This window comes from Heteronotia binoei, chromosome 9 (genome assembly GCF_032191835.1).
Source record: "Heteronotia binoei isolate CCM8104 ecotype False Entrance Well chromosome 9, APGP_CSIRO_Hbin_v1, whole genome shotgun sequence".
In the NCBI taxonomy this organism is placed as follows: Eukaryota; Metazoa; Chordata; class Lepidosauria; order Squamata; family Gekkonidae; genus Heteronotia; species Heteronotia binoei.
In genome coordinates, this window is record NC_083231.1 from 2,224,995 (window position 1) to 2,243,248 (window position 18,254).

An 18,254-nucleotide genomic window follows, 5' to 3' on the forward strand; every position below is an offset into this window, starting at 1 on the left:
TCAGGCAGAGCGCATGGTGCGCACCACGAAAGAAGCCCTTAGCCGGATCATACAGGGGGATTGGGAACACCGGCTAGCGGCTTTCCTATTTGACAACCGGGTGATTCCCAACCCTGTCACGGGGGTAAGCCCGGCGGAACTCCTCATGGGGCGCAAGCTCATAACCAGGCTTGACCGGCTACACCCCGACAGGGCTTCAGACATTCGCGGGAACCCCGAGGTCCGGGACGCGGCCAGGGGTTTCTTCGCAGGCGACCCGGTATACGCCCGGAACTATGCCAGGGGGCCCGAATGGGTGGCGGGTCAAGTGCTACGAGTCACGGGGTCCCGCCACTACGATATATCAACCGAGGGGGGCCAGGTCGTACGGCGGCACATAGACCAACTACGCCGCCGCACACTACCAGAAGAACCAGTGGACACAGAAGAAGCGAGACCCGGGGAAACGCCAACCAGGGGCCAACCAGAGGACGCGGCCCCAACTCCCATTATTCCGACGCACGAAGCGCCCGGGCCGGCAGAGCCCGAAAGACCCGCGGAACAGGACCAGCAGACTCCGGTCGCGCCTCCACCCACAGACACACCAGCAGCAGGAGCCGCGCCTCCCCCACAGGACCCCCTAAGGCGGTCCACCAGGGAGCGCCGACCTCCCGCTTATCTCAAGGACTATGTACATTAACCAGGGGGGGAGGGGTGTAGTGTATCGTCAGCGATACGCGCCCTGCGCAGAGGCAACTGGGCTGTCCCAGGCGCTCCAGCGTAGGGCGCGGAATCCCCCGCCAATCACCAGCTGTGGCGGGAAGTTCAACAGGTCAGGATTGGCCTGGCCTGCCCAGTAGGCTGTACCGGGGATTGTATATAACGATGGTGCCTCCTCCCTTAGCTGCTGCTGGTGACAATGCCCAGAAATTGCTTTGCAGATGGCGGTGGATCACTGCTAGCAGAATGATGTTCTGCAAGACTCTGCTGGCAGCTGCATTAATGCCACACAGCAGAGCATTTTCTCCACACTGCCAGCAACCCCACTTATGAGTGCATAGCTGCTGCACTGTGGCATTCTGGGTTGGTTTGTTTTTGAAAGGAAAACCCCTATCTGTCCAAAATGACTGGCAGTGGGCATTGCTCACACATCAGCAGCTGACACATTTACAGGTTTAGAAATACAAAAACTGGTAAATTAATGCAAAACTGATATTTTAAACCAAAACCCTGGCTCTTCGGTTCATTCACAAGGGCTCAAGCTGAGGGACACTCACACTTTTAAGCCTCTTCTGGCATCATTTTCAAGTCAGAACTGCCAATTCTCACTGGGGATTTGTGGGACTCCCCTGAGAAAGTTCACCAGTTACCGGTCCCCCTTCGGAACGCCAAAAAGTGTGATAGAAACATTTGCTTAATTAGTCAGCTGAGCCCAAAGAAATTGCTAAAAAAAAGAACCCTGGAACACACAGAATTTCTCTACCTCACCTCAACCTCATATTAGCCACCTTGTGAGCTCTACATATAGGGGAAAGGTGAGGTATAAATACACTAAGCAAGCCAGGAAACACACACCAGTTGCGTCACACAAATCTTCTCTTCGTAATCCCATTAGGTTTCATGGCTTGTGGCCATCTTTGCACCAATGGCTTTTCTGCCCCTGACCTTCTGTCAGCTCTCATATCTCGGATGATCTCACCAGCCTTTCGTCTGGCCGTCTTTCCAACACATCCCACTGAAAACGGCAGGACCCGCTAACCTTTTGGGGCAAGTCTGTCATTTGTCCAGTCCAAAGCACCCGACAGCAAGCCACTTTAATGCATGCCACAAAACACATGAACCTGCCCAAGTGAGGGTTTTGCCTCTGGTCTACTGAACAGGGAAGGAGGCAGCAGCACTTTCACAAGTCAGGCCCATAAACTGGCCTTGCCTTGACCACATTCATGGCCCTTTCCACCAAGCAGAGAGTCCAGCCTCTGTACTTGCCTCTGAGAAAGAAGGGATTCCTGGGCCATGCCTGTCAAGCCACAAGGGGAGGCCGTGAGAGGAAGGCCTAGCATAGCCCTACCCATCCTAGTCTGCATTCTGCCACTCTGCTCAACAGCTTTCCTTCAACTTCAGGGGCTTTTCCAACAGAGAAAGTGCCTGTTAAGCTCCACTAGGCCAGAGGAGGTCTTTGGCATTTGCTGAACAGGGCGGTGGGAAGACACTGGCCGGTCCCTGTTCCTCCACATCCCCTCCCTCTTTGGCGTGCCGCCTGTGGCTCTCCCCATGATGGCATTGTGCCCCCGCCCAGGAAAATGGGTAAGGCCCTCGTCCAGCGCAGCTTGTGACTGGCACCTTGAAGCAGCCACTGCCCAAAGGGGAAGCACACTGCAAGCCTCCCTGAGGGGCAGTGAGGACCCAAAGCGGCTTTCATGGTTCTTGTCTCCGCAGTCGTGAGCCCCACAACAGGTAGGCCAGGCTTGAAAACAAGCAACCCCACCTATTTACTGAAGGGGTTACTGTGCACATGCCAAAGAAGGGCCAGAGAGGTGTGCCCCGCTTCTCTCTCTCTCTCTCTCTCTCGCGTGTGCAGCAAAGGCCAGGAACAGTTGCTTCGGTGCATCCATAGACACACTTTGTAACTCTGCCCATGAACACCCACACTGATGTCACAACAGACAAGTCACCAGGAATGTTTCTCTAAAATGGACAGAGAAGGCCCAGTGTTGAAAAAAAAAATGTTTTTAAACCTGCCATTTTCAGGTTCAAGCTCTGGTGGACCTTTTCCAATTTTTGGAGAGCACTAAAGGAGACCCTTAGATATCCTCTTTCAGAATCAGGTACACATTTAAGACAAGGATTGACTCACTCAAAATAGGCACTGTGAAGATTTCCATATAAGGTCATCAACAGCATTAGATAACAAGTGGGGAACCCACAAGACTCTCGGTGAGGGGGCAGTCCCGTCCTTCCTGCCAACTCAGCACCAGTGCCCCTTCCTCTCTCCCTCCTCCCCTGTTCGTTTGCAAGGCCACTGCCAGCATGGCTCATACCTGCCCTCTCTCTGCCCCACAGCTCCATCGCCCCTGTTCATCCCCCTCCCCGCCCACTTCCCGCAAAACGGTGATGGAGATCTCAGAGTAGTAGCATGACTTTGCTATCTTTCCCTTTAAAAACCTTCATTTCAATTTTTTTCTGGAAACCTGAAAGACTCCCTGTCTGTACTTTTCCCCATTATCTGGGTGGAAGGGAGTTAACCACATGGGGGCAAGGTCCAGAATTAGATAGGTAAGTTCTGTCCAAATAACACCCTCTCTTTTGTTTACTACAAAATGTCAATATTCTATTTTTGCCTGTCTCTCAGATGTCAAAAACTATAAACAGGTGTGATGAGGAACAGATTGCAGCAATGTTCAGCTCTCATGCCATTTTGCTTGCAGAAAGTGAGGCTGCAAACCTAAGCACACTTACCTGAGAGTAAGCTCCATCGAATAAAATGGGACGTGCTTCTGAGTAAGCATGCATAGGATTGCAAGGCATTTCTGTAATAGTTACTTCAGTTATACCCTGCTTTTCTGCCCTGTTGAGGCCTAGAGTGGCTCACTCTGCTCTCCTCTGCTCCATTTTACCCTCACAAGGTAGGTGAGGCTGGCAATGGTGACTGGCCGAGGTCACTCTTCTGTGGCAGAGTGGGGATTTGAACCTCTTCCAGATCCCAGGTTATCACTAGAAGCACTGCACCAACACTGGCAAACTGTACTTGCCAACTAAGTTCTAAATAATGTATTTTTACAGTCATAGCGGTCAAAAAATCATCAAAGGTCTTTTTTGCCCTTAACCAACCAGGAGAAAATCTGTTGCAATACAATTATTAAGCATTGCATACATATCAATTCCCCCCCTTTTTTTCTTTGTTTCTTACATCTTTTTTAACATCTGCAGAATTTTTATATTTCTAGAAGGGGACTCTTCAATGCTGTCTTTTGGAAACTGGACAACAATTTTAACAGAAGGTACAAAATAAGGAACACATGAATTATAATTAAGAAGGGCTGATAGATTCAAGATTCTTTACACCTGTTTGACTATTAGAAATCAGAATAATTAAAGATCCTTTTGTTCTTAGCCAACCAGGAAAAAATCCAACTGTTACAGTCCAGTTATTAGCCAAAAATACTGATTTCAGATGGGACTCATGCAGTAGCTTCTCTGCAGTGACAACTTCATTTCCATCCTCAACTCTCTATTAATCACTAGAGGGGGACACAAATTAAGGTTCATCACAAATTTCAGCCTGTTCATGATTCACAAAGTGATGTTGGTGAACTAAAAAGCTGCCATGAACTTCTATGAATTTTGATGCAGTCTATGGGGAAGGACGGTGGCTCAGTGGTAGAGCATCTGCTTGGGAAGCAGAAGGTCCCAGGTTCAATCCCTGGCATCTCCAAAAAAGGGTCCAGGCAAATAGGTGTGAAAAACCTCCGCTTGAGACCCTGGAGAGCCGCTGCCAGTCTGAGAAGACAATACTGACTTTGATGGACCAAGGGTCTGGTTCAGTATAAGGCAGCTTCATATGTTCATATGGTGGTTTGTGAAGAGCAGAAATCCATTTAAACCCCTGCTTTCTGCTCCCCACAAAAAGTGGCAGGGAGCAGAAAGCAGCAGTTTAAATGGCTCATAAACTGATATGAACTGGTTTGGTTTGTGAACTGGCAAATCAGTTCATGGTTCAGCCATAAACCAAATTGCAAAAATGTAGTTCATGCCCATCTCTATTCACCACCCTGGAAAAACTTACTGATAAGATTTTGAAGCATGAAAAGTAATAGGCCCTTAATTTAACAAATAAAGTTATTTATGAATTGCTATGTGAACAATAATGGAAGGGTATAAAATGGAACTTCACAAACACGTCATAACTTTCCTGATTTCAGATACTATTTCAGCTCAGAACTGAGGAACAATCCAGTATAACTGGTGTTCAAGCTTGCACAACTGAGTAGGTAAAAAGTAGGTAACATTGCTGAACAATTTCTAAAATACTGGATAAATCCACAATTGTATTTCAGGCATATTCAGAAGAAATTCATTTTTAGCCAGTTCAGTGCTTGACAAGTTAATTATCCAACAAAGGACAGAAGCTAGGTGCATGCTTAGAATGATCAAAAATCTTGCTATGCTGACAAACTTTCCAGTGTATTCATGGCTAAACATATTTGTTATTATCTACAGCTTTATTGACAGCTGTACAATACAATACACAGAAGACCTGTCCTAAGTTGTTATTCCACAATTTTAAATGAGATGAAAGGTACGTGACTTTGTCTATGGGGTCGCAAAGAGTCAGACTCAACTGTGCAACTGAACAAGAATCACTAATAATGTTTAACAAAAGGAGCTTTGTTTATACTTTCCTGACTCTGATGGCCAAGAAACTGCTGCTTTGATGTCAAGTTTTCTGCACCTTGATCTCTTATTAGTTCATAAAGTTTAATGACCTGTTCCAGGGTTGCCAACCTCCAAGGGGCAGCTGGAGCTCTCCTGCTATTATAATTGACCACCAGTTGACCAAGATTGGTTTCCCTGGAAAAAATGGCTGGTTTGGAAGGTGAAGCCTATGGCATCATAGCACGATGAAGTCCCTCCCCTCCACAAATCCACCTCCCCAGGCTCCCCCCGCTCCCAATCTCCAGGTATTCCTGACCCAGAGCTGGCAATTCTACTTGTACCCCAGCCCAAGCTGATCCTGTATTGAAATACACTGAACCTGCACCTGGTTTGCACACAGTACTTTCCTTTACTTACGTGCTGTTCTCTCAGGCATCATGAGACAAATAATTTCTCCACAGAAACAATACACAACACATAGAAAAAGAGAGAGTGAAACCTTGGCTTCAAGGTTTTTTGCAAAACTCTACTTAAGTCAACCACAAATAAAGCATCCAGCAAATACAAAAAAATCTAAGTGGATGATAAAGTGGGGGAAAAGAAAGCATGGCAATTAGATTGCTAGGCACATTAAGACAGACAATCAGAATTATTTTGTGTACATCAGAAGCAGGAAGCCAACCAGCGAGGTCAGGGTGCCCTCAGAAAGAGATGGAAATGCCATTCCAGGAAGATGGGGAGACTGCAGAGGAACCAAAGGCCACAGTTGCTCCTTTTGAGAACTTAGCTAAGCAGAGGAGAAATGAAGTTTTCAGGGTCATGGACAAATCAAGAACATGTACCAAGGCTGGATGCGTCTAAAAACTCAAATAAGAAATTCTTGAATATGAATTGCTCTGGAAAGAGTAAATGCAATGCTGACTTTTAAGAGAGGATCCAAAAGAAATGAAATTACCAGGAAGTTCCGCATCCACTTGGGCCAGAATCAGCATGAAGTCCAGTAGGGCTGCTAGGTCCCCTTAGGCGCCAGAGGAGTACAGTTGCCAGCTCCAGGTACCAGAACTCCTGGAGATTAGGGATGGTGGCATCTGTGGAAGGCAAGGACCTCTGTGGGGGTTCAAGGCCAGAGAGTCCCCCCCTTCAAAGCACCAATTTTCCCCAGGGGAACTGATCTCAGTAGTCTGGAGATGAGCTGTAGTTCCAGGGGATACTCCGGGCCCACCTGGAGGCTGACATCCCTAATATCCAATCCGGCAAACCTTTCAGATCCCTTCCCCCTTCCCTCTGCCATTTGTATGTTGTGGTTGAATCCCAGGGGGTTAGCCCCTGCTCCTTAGTTCTGTTGGTTAGACTTGTAGACTGTATGAGCTCCCTGGTTTGGAACCACTCACTCTCATCCCTGCATTTTCTTGTTAATAAATAGACACTGTTTTGACCACAACCATCTCAGCTGTGTGACCCTGAGCAGAGGAACCTGAGTGAGTAGCACTCTATTCCTGATCTGCAAGCGAAAGGGAGCATCACAGATTGGGATGTCTGCTTTTAACTACAGGTAAGTGTCGCATGTCCTCTGGAAATGGATGTGAACAGTGCTCTGGTCTGTGTCATAATCAGCCACCATCAGGGTTCTTTTCCCAACGAACACATCAGACCTTCCAAGTGTACATGACTCACTTTGCAACACTCTGACCTGAAAAGATTCAGGTGGGGGCAGCCACGTTGGTCTGAAGCAACAGAACAAAGTTTGAGTCCGGGGGCACAGTGAAGACCAACCAAGTTGAAAGTTTGTAAAATCTTAGAGATGAGCAAAATTCTCAGGGGGGGGGGGGGACTGAACAATGGAGTCTGGAAGCAAATTTTTTGGGGGGAGGGGGTAAAGAAAGAAAGAGCACAATAAAAGTCGGAGGTTCTGAAGCTCTGCTCCTGTGAGTTCCTGCCCAAAATGAAGCCTGCAGAGATGGTCCTTTGGACACTGCAGCAAACTGTGACTTGAAGTTTTTGATAATGATTTGGACAGTAAGTGCATATAAATGGATTCAGGATTATGAGAATGTCCACATCACCAATCATTTCTATGAGCCTTGAGGGGCCTCCAAGAGAGAGATGCCATATTTAGGATAGTCCTGAGCATGGCTTATAGGTAGCTTATAAGAAACCAGAAGAGGATGAGAACCCAGAAGCAAAAGATCAATCACTGCATCCGTACACTGGAGTGTTCTGTCAAAATATGGATTATTCCAAGGGTTAAAGTTCAGTATTAGCTTCCATCCAACAATTTGCTGCGCTCTTCTTCAGCAAGCCCTGTCTCTCAAGCACTTCAATGCTCTTTTAACTGCAAAGAATTATTTTTTCAAATCTACATTAAGTCATTTGGCATAGCCAGCCAGTCGGACTGTAATCACAAGAACTGAAATGGAAAATAGGGGCATGGAGAGCCAAAACAGCTCAGATGTTCAAGTAGCAAGTAGACGAGGCTGAGTATCTAGGAGACATTTTCTTTGAAGTAAAGAGCAAAAGGTGGTCCGATGGAGCAAACGATGCTTGTAAGATGCATGAATATTCACAGCTGGACTCTGAGCACCCCAGTACCAGAGGCATCTTAAAGTCACCAATAGAAATAAATGAATCAGGACCAGATACCTGTATTTGGGAAGGATCCTCCCTAGGATAATGCTAATTGTCATATTTTCAAAGCACAATAAGTTGTGCAATTTGGGGTATGGATTTTCCAGCTATGTCAAAGGTAGGAAGGTTTTACTTGCAAGTTCTAAAACTCACAAGCAAAAGTTCTTGGTTTAATGAATAACTAGGGTAGGATAGGGGCTCCTTACAGCCATCATAATGCCTTTTCCAGCATCAGTGTGCCTTTAGAACCAACCTTTACATCTAACCAGTTTGGTGTAGTGGTTAAGTGTGCGGACTCTTATCTGGGAGAGCCGGGTTTGATTCCCCTCTCCTCCACTTGCACCTGCTAGCATGGCCTTGGGTCAGCCATAGCTCTGGTAGGAGTTGTCCTTGAAAGGGCAGCTGCTGTGAGAGCCCTCTCCAGCCCCACCCACCTCACAGGGTGTCTGTTGTGGGGGAGGAAGGTAAAGGAGATTGTGAGCCGCTCTGAGAGTCTTCGGAGTGGAGGGCGGGATATAAATCCAATATCTTCAATAACCATCATAACAAATTACAACAAGCAATTCTAAACTGAAAAACCTAAGATTTAACTCACTTTATACAGATATACCATCCTCCACAATCCCAACTTTGCTGATATTCCACACCTGTCCCAGTTTCTGTCTCCTGCAGACTATTAAATGCAACAGTGAAATATTTTCACCTTCTTCTGACTGGGCTTTTTGCTTCAAAGACACCTTTTTCTTCACTTTTCTCCCCAATGGAGACTCAAAGCAGCTTCCATCATTCTCCTCTCTTCCATTTTATCCTCACAACAGCCCTGTGAGGTAGATTAGGCTGAGTGTGCATGACAGGCCCAAAGACTAGCTCTAATCAATCACACTAGCTCCAATCAATCATTAGTCATATTTATCACACCACCCAAGTTGGACAAACACTCCAACTTCCTTCTCATCCACTCACACATGACACAAAAGCATATGTGACAATTGTTTAATGATACCTAGATTCAAGGCCAGTAGCATCTTAGAGACATTTTCTGGGTATGAGCTTATTTAACATGCAACTTATATCTATCAACTGGTCTGCTATGTAGGGTCATCACTTCTAAAAAGAAATGTGCATCTGCTTATGAATCATTTTGCAAGAACACTCATGTTTCTTCCAGACCTAGAACTACATTGATTTATAATTAACCAACTTCATCTCAAGACACCCCAAAACAATAAAGTAAGATAATACAAACAGAAAACACTGCTCTTTCATATCCAACATCAACACAATCAAACCGAAATTAAACTGCCATTTTAGAGGAACTTTTGCCATTTTAGAGGCACTTATAGCCATTCTTGCAGTCTCTGTTCAAGAGGGAGAAATGAGGCTTTTATTTTCTCTGGCACAAGATACCGTGGGTCAGCCAGGACTCAGCAACAGCAAGGACTCCTGGGGTGGGGGGGGGGGGGGAGAACAGCCTCAGGAAATCAGCTCTGAACTAGCAGAAACTGGCAAGCAAGATGAGCTTCAGGCTTGTCAGAGTTCACAGCTACCAGCTGATGCAGAGCCACCAACACCTTCCAGCTCTGTTCCAACAGAGGAAACCCAGGTGGTCCTTACCAGCCCTCCAGTTTCACCCACACCCTTTGAGCACCACAGATGAAAACTTAGAATGGCCCATTGCCAGGTACTTGCTGATGGTGAATAGCTGCAGAGTTACTCCCAAGCAGCTGGCTGCAAGAAAGACCTTCCAGCAGATGCCTATAAAAGCCAGTCAAAGGAGACTGCTCAGTGTGGAACCAAGCTCTTGACTCAGCGATCACAGTTCTGAACTCTGCTCTATTCCTGTGACCCTTGGACCGGCTCTTGATTCTTCCTCCCTGCACTTGAGGATGATCTCAGACTGTTAGACCTTGCTTCCTGCATAGTGCTCTGAACTGGACTCTGCTTTCTTGGTAACTGACCTTTGGACTGAACTTTGACTCTGACCCTGGAATTCAGCTTGGACTAAGCCTAGATTCTGACACAAGAGCAGCCAGAGACAAGTTGGTCTCAATGTCCTCTGGATGCTCCTATTTACCGCAGAGGTTTCCTGCTGTCCATGCTGGAAATGACCCAGGAACACTTTTGATACAAGTCTAATGTATTATAATATTAGAGCTTGAAAGAAATCCCACTGTAGGTTCACTAAGGCTTACGTCTTTCCCCATATTATAAAACTGCTGACAAAGTAAAAGCTCTTGTTTTAATGACCTCTAATAGGATTTTCTATCAGTACCCTACAGAATATTGCACAGGAGTTGAATATTCACATTTTTTTAATCAAGACAAGACGCTATTAAGGTTTCAAAAAGCATTCATTTGCCGATCTATGGCTCAATTGCTAGACACTTCTGCTTCAGGTATAAAATATATGTTTTAACTATGTTTTAACTGAACATAGCTTCTTTCGCTAACGTATTTGCTAAGTCCAGAAAAAGCCAGCTCTAAGGCATCTGAAAGGTCTGTGGTTTTCACTTTTTGCACACTGTGATCTACAGAGTGCAAGCATGGGCCGGGGGTGAGGGGGAGAGACAATGAAATAGATTTTCTGTTGGGATTATAGCCATTCTTTTCATTTTCTCCAAGTCTGTATTTTTTCAGTTCTGGGTATTCTGGCTTCCTTGTTGTTTACTTAAAATAAAATTACAACTTGGAAAGCAGTGCGTACACACATACATTTGATTGGCTACGGATGATATTGCAGTATTTAGTGCAATCACACATTCAAAACTAAGTTCCTTCCACCAAAATTATATTCAAAAGTCAGGGAAAGGTGGCTTGTTAAGTCTAAGTATTCCCCACATCACAGAAATCAGCTTAAATACCTGCATCAAGTAAAAGAGTCACTTGTCAAAAACGTTCCACTACCAAGTAAAAATAATCATCAGCTGAAACAATCTTTACGATATAGACGCAAGACATCAATGTAGTTGCAATTTCCAGCAATAACTGTACACACCTGGCAAAAAAGCACATTCATTTCAACACAATTTGAGCAGACAACTCATTTCTTCCGGTTTAGGGTCAATTTTGAGAGCCGATCCAGATCATACTGGGTTTTGATCTGAAGAAGTGTTAAATAAATATTCAGCAAAGTCACTTTGCTACAGAAAATAACGTGCTTCTTTTTAAAATAAGGAGTGCTAACATGAACAAGCCTGACTATTGCTTTGGAAGAAATTTGCCCTCAGCTGGTGAGTTTTGCAGTAACTACAACCAGCCATTCTAGCACAGGCTGAACCTTCAGACAAAAACTGAAAGTGATGAGGAAGCTGTCACACTCCAAGTACCACTTCCTCCTAGGGCAGCAACAACCAGAAAGCAAACAGGAATGAGCAAGGCTGCTCTCAAAGGGCAGTCACTCAAGCAGGAAATATATTGGGCGACACTTAACTCTTTAAGCGTTTACTTGAGAACAAGCCTCATTAAGCAACGTAAGGAAACGCATGAAGGCTCATGTTGTGTAGCAGGGAATTAGCAGCAGTCTCATGTGGCCAAGCAGAAACAATTCCAGGCTTTTAAAAATGTGTTTTCGTGCAGACACTGGTTCAAAAACCTTTTTGTGCAGAACTCTTTCATACAGGACACAGGGAAGACACCCCTGCAGCACTAGCTGTTGCAAAGAGAAGGGCTGTGAACCTCCTTATGTGAGGACATCAGAAACCTCACCTGAATCCCTTCTGGGGGCTTCCTCTCCTCACCTACTGCACCCCACAGCCAACCGCCTCACAAACTGCACTCAGCAGTTAAAACGGATTTTATTTTAAAACCACTTCTGTCACAAAGGTTGCTATATTTAGAAGATCATAGTGGTGGGGGGGAAGTGCTGTCAAGTCACAGCTGACTTACAGCAACCCAAAGGGCAAGAGAGGTTTCCGTGGGATTCCTGGGAGGTCTCCCATCCAAGTAACTAACCAGAATTGACCCTATTTCACTTTCTGAGATATGACGACTTTGGGCTACTTAAAAGCATTTTCTTTTATGTGCATATACTCAATAATGCATTACCTTAAAGTCATCTTATCCTGTCTAGAATTGGCAAGATTCCAGGGGGGGAAAGGTGTGGCTGGCATTTACAGAGCTGATTTCTGGGGTTGGAGAAGGGCACTTTTCATGGCATGGAAACAAATATTCTTCACTATTATTTCCAGAAATTGTGAGCATGATCAGGTACCCAGTCTACAATTTTAATTCTAGTTGCGCTTTATTGCAAACTGTTGTGTATTTTGTACTGAAAAGCGAGATGGGAAAAAAATTAATCAAGAAGAAGACCCAGCCGCGAACTCCAGGGAAAGAGCGTAACCCCCTCTCCCTGTGGAAGCCAGGAGGAGGTTAAAAGGGGAAACAGGCTCTGGCTGGACAAGTGAGAAAGTCACTCTGACATCCAGACATGCAAATTCAGGGAAAGAGCAGATTCAAGCAAGGAGCAGAGCATGAGAGAAATTGTGGCCTATGGGAAACAGAAATATAAGTCTGCCCAATACAGGTACTGACTGATTGACTCCCCAAGAAAAGAATCTCTGCTTCCCACTTGCACAGAATTCTCACCAGCAGCACGTGCTCCTGCTTCCCAGCATGGCTGTGGCTCTCCAGGCACCTTCCCAATGCCAGAGTCAGTGCTGCTTCTCAATCCGTTCCTGACACAGAATGCAGCAGCCTTGCAAATGGTGCTGTCAGACATTGTAACTCACATATAGCTAGGCCATGAGTAGATGTATTGCCTTGCCCTAACTAACGCCATCTTGTACGCTATTACTAACCCTGGGAATAAAGATCTGCACTTCAAACAGGAAGGGACAGTTGCTAACCGCAAGGAGAGGAATTCTTCGCTTGGCGCTAACAAATGCCTTGAGCCTTTGAAGCTGGCATGCCCCAAGGTAACCAGCGGGGTTCCCTCCTTGGGAAAGAGATAAGGGAGTATGGGAACAGACAACTGTCTCTCGAAGTGTGAGAATGGTTTTATTGTTTTGCTTTCATGTACTCTACAAAACACCAGGCACAGCCTTGGAATATATCAAACTCAATCTGCTTCTATCCCAGACCACTAGTTCTCAAATAAATGAATTAATTTTTGAAACAAAATGGTTCGTTTTCATTTGAAGTTCCAAAGTCTGACAGGTTCAGCCATGTGTTTGTCCACATGTGGTGCCTTGAGAGTCAAAAGATGTTGGCCACCAGTTTTAGACTGCAGAACTGGGGGTTTGTAGCAGAAAATGGAACCTCTCAGAACCCTCCGTCAACTTTAAACTCAGCAGTCACTGAAAAACAACTCAGTTTGCTTCTTAGACGGCTTCACTGGCACCCAGCAATCTGGTTAGCAACCAGCTGAATCCTGGGATATGCCTGTGGCAATACCTAACATTTATATAGTGCTTTAAGAGGGTTACATCACTATATCACGGCACTGTATTCCTTTCCACCATTCTGTAGGAATATTAGTACTGCCCTGTTACACACATGGGTGGTGAGAGGCTTGCCAAAGCCCGCTTGATGAGTTCACAACAGAGACAAGATTTGACCCAGGGACCACCTGACACATGGCTCAGTCTTGTAGCTACTCTCATGGGAGCTAAGACAGAGGTTCCTCTGAGCATATGCTAAGGTCATTAATATATATAAGAACCAATATACCATTGACATTGGGGGGCTGGGCAGATTTTACAAACAGCTATGAAAACAGAGGTCAGGAGGCCTGTAAGGCTGAACCTATTTCTGATGGTCTTTTGTTAAGTTTGAGGGACAATTTGGAGACTGTAAGGAATGCTCTGCTTCACCACATGTCTGTGATTGGTTGTGAATTTTTTTTGCATTTTAATGTAGTTCAACCTATTGGCATGTTAGCAACCTGGAGTCTTCAGAGAAAGGCTGGACAAAAATGGCTGAATAGACTAAACAAATTACAGGTTTCAGGTAATGGAATCTGGCTACAAATGCAATCAGTTTTGGTTCCCATCAGGTAAACACTTTTTGAGCAATTTCCTCTGAGCATACACGGAATCATTTTTCCTCATCAAGAAGCAAATATACCCAGTTTAAGCATTTTGGAAATTAGGGGGGAGGAATTTTTAAGAAGTAAAAAAGAACTAAAGTCACTCATCTTAGATAACATTACATAATCTGCAGTTTGCTGATTACAGGTTTATTAGAAAGAAAAGACAAAGGAGAAATTTATCTTAAAAATTATATGTACCTTGGAGATCCAGGGATTTGTATAGGTCTATCAGTGGCTGTGCCCTGACCTGGGTAGCCTGATCTCAGAAGGGTCGTCTCTGGTCACTGTTTGGATGGGAGACCACCCGGGAAGTCCACAGCCTACATAGAGGCAGGAAATGGCCAACCATCTCTGAGCATTTCTTGCCTTAAAAACCCCACAAGGTTGCCATAAATTGGCTGCAACTTGATGGCACTTTCTAACACCATCAACAGCTATAAGTCACCATTTCCCATCTTGTGAATCCTAACCAGGGGTCATTTAGTCGAAAAAGAGGTCCCAGAGTTCATTAGCACTACTTATTTGCATATGCCACACACCCCTGACGTCACCAGGTGTACTAAATTATATCAGCTCTACCTTAAAATGCTTTTTAGATTATAATTGTCATAATAAAACCTTACTCCCATCATACTTTTAAAATTACTTTCTCCTATGTGGCCACAGTGGCATGATCAAGATTTCCATCTGTCTGCTTTATATCTGTTGGTTATTTCCCCATTTTTTGTGGGGGAAAATGTCAGAAAGTTTATCAAGCCTTAGAGCTCAGCAAAATTCTCACAGGGGGTTTGAACAATAGAGCCCAGAAGCAAGTATTTTTTTTGGGGGGGGGCGGTTAAACAAGAAAGAGCACAATAAAATTTAGAAGCTCCGGAGCTCTGCTCCCGTGAGCTCGTGCCAAAATGAGGCATGGTCTTGACCCAAAAGTGGGCCATGGACTCTGGGTCCCGGACTTTTGCTGTTTCACTGATTTGTGCATGCTCTTTTTCCTTTCTTTTTAAAGCAGGTCAACATATACAGTAAATTTTGACTTCTGGGTCACTCTGCTGAAAAGGCTGGGAATCACTGCTACAGGTCACAGTAGCCAGGGTTCAGGACAATGTAGGCAGCCTTTGAAGACCCGAAGATAGAAACACACTGGCCGGACTGCGGTCTTTGTGCTCTACTTACAAGCTTTCCCAAAGGCATCTTGCAGGCCACAGTTGGAAACCTTGCCTTCTTCTATCCTTCCCAAAGAACCCCAAGTGGCCTACAACACAAAAGCACCAATCGTAAGCCAGGAGTAGGGATGAAACTGGCGCCCACAGTTGGTGAGGAGCTTGCTTCACAGGTTCCCCCCCACACACACTGGTGCTCACTGGAGCAGCAGAGGAAAACCAGGGAACCTTAAAGAGTTGCTCAATGCAGCAACATCACTTCCAAATGGACACCTGGAAGGGACACTGATGTTGTCGAGTGACACTCCAGGAATTCCCCTTTACCAAAGAGGTTGAGGAAATCCCTGGAGAACAGGCCCGTAGCTACGAGGGGGCCTGTGGGGGCACAGCCCCGACTGCTAGGCAAGGCCCCCTGACTTGAGGCCCCTAACCAGCCTCCAGTGCCTCAGCTGCATCCTTCTCCATTCTACCGTCATCAAACACCGTTGCTTCTGCTTACTTAGGGGACGTGATCATACGCGGTTGCTTCTGCTTGCTTAGGGGCCGGAGGAATTCTCTGACCCCTCAGCAAGCAGAAACAAGGGGGCACTTCCGGAGCCCAGGACTGAAACTTTAGCTCCATGTTGCTTCTGCTGGAAGAAATCTCTGACTGCCAACAAGCAGAAACAAGGGGGCACCAGGACTGAAAGTTAAGCTCCGAGCGAGGGTGGGAGCTGCTCTTGGGCAGCCTCGGCTCACCCTCCAACAGGAAGAAATCCGAATTGGAGGCCTTGTAGCCCCAGAAGTCAGTTGCGACTTGGTGGTGCCTTCCACCCCCACCCCCCCTTATCCCGCCAGGCTTGCCTAGCTGGATCATGCTACAGGTAAGGGCAGGAGACCATGCGGCATGTATCTAAACCTCTGAGTGGCTCCCCACCAGAGCTGCTGGAAGAGGAGTGGAAAGGGATCACCTTGGGGGCAGCTTTGGGGAGGGGGGAGGCTGTATGGCAGCTTTCCTCCTCAGTGGTGGTAGGACAGAAGGCCATGGAGGTTGAGGCCACTATGTGCCCCCTGAAAAAAATCACGGCCCCCCAATTCTTCAAATCCTGGCTACGGGGCTGCTGGAGAACCACACAAGGCACCCAAATGAGATGGCACCACATTGCTCAATGCTGATTTTGTAAGTCTCCATGGCCTCCTGAGATGGGCTGGCCTGGCATCCCCATGACCAGGAGAGCAGCCCCCCTCCAGAGTTGTTCAGAAAGCGCACCCCTCTGAGCAGAAATGTCCTTCGCAGGCAGGCAGGCACCCAGAGCCACACCCCACCACCCCCTCTGGAAGCCAGCTGCTTTTGCAAGTGGGCTGCCCTGGTTCTGTAGCATCCCCAGGCGGCTGAGAAGATGTCTCAGCAGCAGCTTCTGCCTAGCCAAGCCCCAAGAGGCTCTGGAAAGGCCCCGCCACAACCTCTGCGACATGACTGCGGAGCAAAGGCAGGAAGACCTGCGGGCCCGCTGGGGAGGGAGATTCCTGCATGCAGCCATTTTTGAAAGGTAACCCAGGGTCCCGCCTGTTACGCAAGAAGAGCCTCAGCAGACAGCACGCGCGGGGGGGGGGGGGGGGGCTTGGCTCGGTCCCCCCATCTCCTCCTCCTCCTTGGGAGCCCACACCTCGCCCTGCCCTGCCCTTCCCTTCCCCGCCATGCCTCCCACAGCCCCCCCCCCCCCCCCGCCCGGGGCTGCGTTGGAGCGAAGGGCCCCGCCGGGCTCCGCTTCCCAGGCGCCTCCCACGTGCCCAGGCGGCCGGGGCGGGGGCGAGAGAGCGAGCAGGTGCCTGGAAGGGAAGACCCGCCCCGCCCCGCCCTGCCCACCTCCTCCGCCAAGCCCGGCCGCTTACCCGCCCGGCGGCTCCGCCACGCGCCCCTGGCCGCCTCTGCCCTTCGGCGCCGGGAAAGAGAGCGAGCGAGAGCGCCTTCCTCCTCCTCCTGCCGCCGCCGCCGCCGCCTCTGCGGCTCCTCCTCCCCGCCCGCCTGCCCGCCCGGCCGGCCTCGCGCCGAATGCAGCAGCAGCAGCAGCAGCACGTGCGGCGCGCAGGGAGGAGGAGGCCGCCCCAAAGACCCCGCGAGGGGCGAAGCAGGCAGACGCGCCTCCGCCGCCACCCAAGAGCCGGCCGCTCTGCGGGACGCTCCGGGCAGGGCAGGGCAAGGGCGCCCGTGCAGGGGCGGGGGGCATCTCCAGCTCCTCCGCCGCCGCCGCCCTTCTCGCCCCAGGAGGAGCTCAGCCCGCACATGCGGAGCCGCCACGCCCGGCCCGGCCCGGGAGGGAGACTTATAGGCAGGCAGGCAGGCAGCACCCCCCCCCCCCCGCCCAGTCCTGACAGCTGGCCTCCCCTACTCGGGGGGAAAGAACGGAAGAGAAGGAAGCCCTCTTGGATCAGGCCAGTGGCCAAAACCCCCCAGGTGCCATCAGGAGGTCCACCAGTGGGGCCAGAACTCCAGAAGCCTCCCACTCTCCCCCCACCCCATCAGAAAGACAGAGCATCACTGCCCCGCCTTGTTCCAGGCCCAGTCTGGGATTGTCACAAGCCGGGCCTGGGATGAGCTGCCCTTTCCGGACCCTGGGAGGGTTGCAGCCCTGCCTTGGTCGTTTTAGTGAGGCCCTCCTCATGCTTACTACCAATGCTCCCTCTAAGCTGTGGAGTCTTGTGTGCAAAAATTCCGCTTTGTGAGCCATTGACATTAAAGTGGTGAGATGCTGCATCAATTAGTTTGCTCTGGAGCCATTTTTCCTGAGCTGAGACAAAAATGTGTTTGCAGAGGCTAGCTCACACTAACTCAGCTTAGAGGGAACATTGCTGCTTACTACTAAATAGTTCCATTAGACAGGAGGACTTTGGCACAGGATTCACATGGTAGTGCCACTGAAGCCTGGCATGGCACCAGGGTAATGATGTCACGGCCGGTCTGTGGGCCACACAGCCTGTATGTCTGGCAGGGGAGACTGGTGTTTGGAGAGTTCACTGTTTCTGGTGCCAGGGGCTTGGCAAGGTTGCACTTTTCCTCTGGCAACATTTGCAGATAGGGAGCAGTGCCATCCCACAGGGACAGCTGGTATCTG

At 48.0% G+C, this 18,254-nt stretch overlaps 1 protein-coding gene across 1 annotated transcript in view; it reads right to left on the bottom strand.

Annotated features, from left to right (window-relative positions):
- The window catches only part of JAKMIP1 (janus kinase and microtubule interacting protein 1), a 154,691-nt gene extending 137,567 nt beyond the window's left edge, over positions 1-17,124 (bottom strand). Inside the window, exons 1-3 of the mRNA XM_060246127.1 lie at positions 17,035-17,124; positions 15,176-15,254; positions 14,204-14,325 (exon numbers count right to left, since the gene is read on the bottom strand). The gene's annotated coding sequence lies outside the window, so the exon portion shown is untranslated. The remainder of the gene's footprint in view (positions 1-14,203; positions 14,326-15,175; positions 15,255-17,034) is intronic.
- Between the last annotated feature and the right edge of the window lie 1,130 nt (positions 17,125-18,254).